Here is a 2,845-nt window from a genome sequence, read left to right on the forward strand (position 1 = left end):
CTGACGTGCAGAGGAGGGTAATGGTTAGAAGGGATACAGCTTTTGTCAAATTATTAACGTAAAAAATATCAATTTTGGGAATTTTTGCTTACTCTAATCGTTTTCCTAACCTTAACCTAATTCTCCTAACCTGATACGTTAATTCTCCTAACCTGCTATGAATTCAAATATGACGTAAATGAATATATATATAAAAAAAATGTTTACCCCTTTTTCTCCCCAATTTCGTGGTATCCAATTGGTAGTTACAGTCTTGTCTCATCACTGCAACTCCCATACGGACTCGGGAGAGGCAAAGGTCGAGAGCTGTGGGTCCTCCAAAACACAACCCAACCAAGCCGCACTGCTTCTTGACACAATGCTCGCTTAATCGGCAAGCCAGCCACACCAATGTGTCAAAGGAAACACTGTACACCTGGCAACCGTGTCAGTGTGCATGCACCCGGCTCATCACAGGAGTTGCTAGAGCGCGATGGGACAAGGACATCCCTGCCGGCCAAACCTTCTCCTAACCCGGACGACGCTGGGCCAATTGTGCACCGCCCCATGGGTCTCCCAGTCGTGGCTGGCTGTGACAGAGCCTGAACTCAAACCAGGATTTCTAGTGGCACAGCTAGCACTGTGATGCAGTGCCTTAGATCTCTGCGCCACCCAAGTCTGACGTTAATTTGACAAAAGCTGGATCCCTTCTAGCCAAGACCGCTCAGGAGCCGTCTGCCACAGAGAAGATGGAGAGAGATGGATTATGGCCCCTTTTGCCCTTTACCAATTGGACAAGAGGGGAAACAACTATGCGAGAATGCTGGTTATAGACTTCAGTTCAGCGTTCCACACCATAGTCCCCTCCAAGCTCATCAACAAGCTAGGGACCCTGGGACGGAACCCCTCCCTCTTCAACTGGATCCTGGACTTCCTGACATGTCGGACCCAGGTGGTGAGGGTAGGCAACAACACCTCCGCCACGCTGACCCTCAACACGGGGGCCCCTAAGAGGTGTGGTGCTTAGTCCCCTCCTGTACTCCCTGTTCACCCACAACTGCGTGGGCGCACACGACTCCAACACCATCATCAAGCTTGCTGACAACACTATGGTGGTAGGCCTGACCACCTATGGCGAAGAGTCAGCCTACAGGGAGGAGGTCAGAGACCTGGCCGGGTGGTGCCAGAATAACAACTTATCCCTCAACGTAACCAAGACTAAGGAGATGATTGTGGACTACAGGAAAAGGAGCACCGAGCACGTCCCCATTCTCATCGACGAGGCTGTAGTGGAGCAGGTTGAGAGCTTCAAATTCCTTGGTGTCCACATCACCAACAAACTAGATTGGTCCAAACACACCAAGACAGTCGTGAAGAGGGCACGACAAAGCCGATTCCCCCTCAGGAAACTGAAAAGATTTGGCATGGGTCCTCAGATCCTCAAAAGGTTCTACAGCTGCAACATCAAGAGCATCCTGACCGGTTGCATCACTGCCTGGTACGGCAATTGCTCGGCCTCTGACCGCAAGGCACTTCAGAGGGTAGTGCATACGGCCCAGTACATCACTGGGGCAAAGCTGCCTGCCATCCAGGACCTCTACACCAGGCGGGTGTCAGAGGAAGGCCCTAATAATTGTCAAAGACCCCAGCCACCCCAGTCCTAGACTGTTCTCTCTACTACCGCATGGCAAGCGGTACCGGAGTGCCAAGTCTAGGACAAAAAGGCTTCTCAACAGTTTTTACCCCCAAGCCATAAGACTCCTGAACAGGTTACCAAATGGTTACCCGGACTATTTGCATTGTGTGCCCCCCCCAACCCCTCTTTTACGCTGCTGCTACTCTCTGTTTTATCTTATATGCATAGTCACTTTAACTACACATTCATGTACATACTACCTAAATTGGCCCGACCAACCAGTGCTCCTGCACATTGGCTAACCGGGCTATCTGCATTGTGTCCCACCACCTGCCAACCCCTCTTTTTACTCGTCTGCTACTCTCTGTTCATCATATATGTATAGTCACTTTAACGATACCTACATGTACATACTACCTCAATAAGCCTGACTAACAGGTGTCTGTATATAGCCTTGCTACTCTTTTTTCAAATGTCTTTTTACTGTTGTTTTATTTCTTTACTTACACACATACCCTTTTTTCCCGCACCATTGGTTAGAGCCTGTAAGTAAGCATTTCACTGTAAGATGAAATGTTGTATTCGGCGCAAGTGACAAATAAACTTTGATTTGATTTGACATGCAATACATATTTCATGTTGTCCTCATTATATCCTGTTTTATTCCGACAAAAAAGGAAGAAGGAAAAAGGAACATAGATTCTAACGGCAGCTAGTGACTGGCAGTAAAAATTTGTCTAACATGCTGACCACACCGCTCACATCGGGTGCGCAAGCGTTGCAAAATAAATGTACACATAAATATTATTCAATCATTGGAACCACACTACTTGCACGCGTCAACGATCATCTGCATAGCCAGGTGCTAAAATAGAACTTGGTTCTATTTGTGACACTTGATACTCTGCAAGTCCCGCCTCTCCCATCTCCTCATTGGTTTTTAGGAGCATATACCCATGTGGGTGATTGAAAGATGAACTGAGATCCACACTCCAATCCAGTTGGTGGTGGTAATGCACTTTAAAGTTGTTTGCCAACTGCCATATAAAGTCCAAAGAAGAAGAAGCCTGACGGAGGAGAGAATACTAGAAAACTAACTTGGTTTACCCTTTCATCTGTGGATTCATTTTCGGAGTAGAGGACCTTGTGCATGTCAGGTAAAATAACAACTCAATGTTTATATCCCAGGACAAATTAGCTAGCAACAGCAAACTAGCTAGCTAAAGTGCC

Source organism: Salvelinus namaycush, chromosome 31 (assembly GCF_016432855.1).
Source record: "Salvelinus namaycush isolate Seneca chromosome 31, SaNama_1.0, whole genome shotgun sequence".
NCBI lineage: Eukaryota > Metazoa > Chordata > Actinopteri > Salmoniformes > Salmonidae > Salvelinus > Salvelinus namaycush.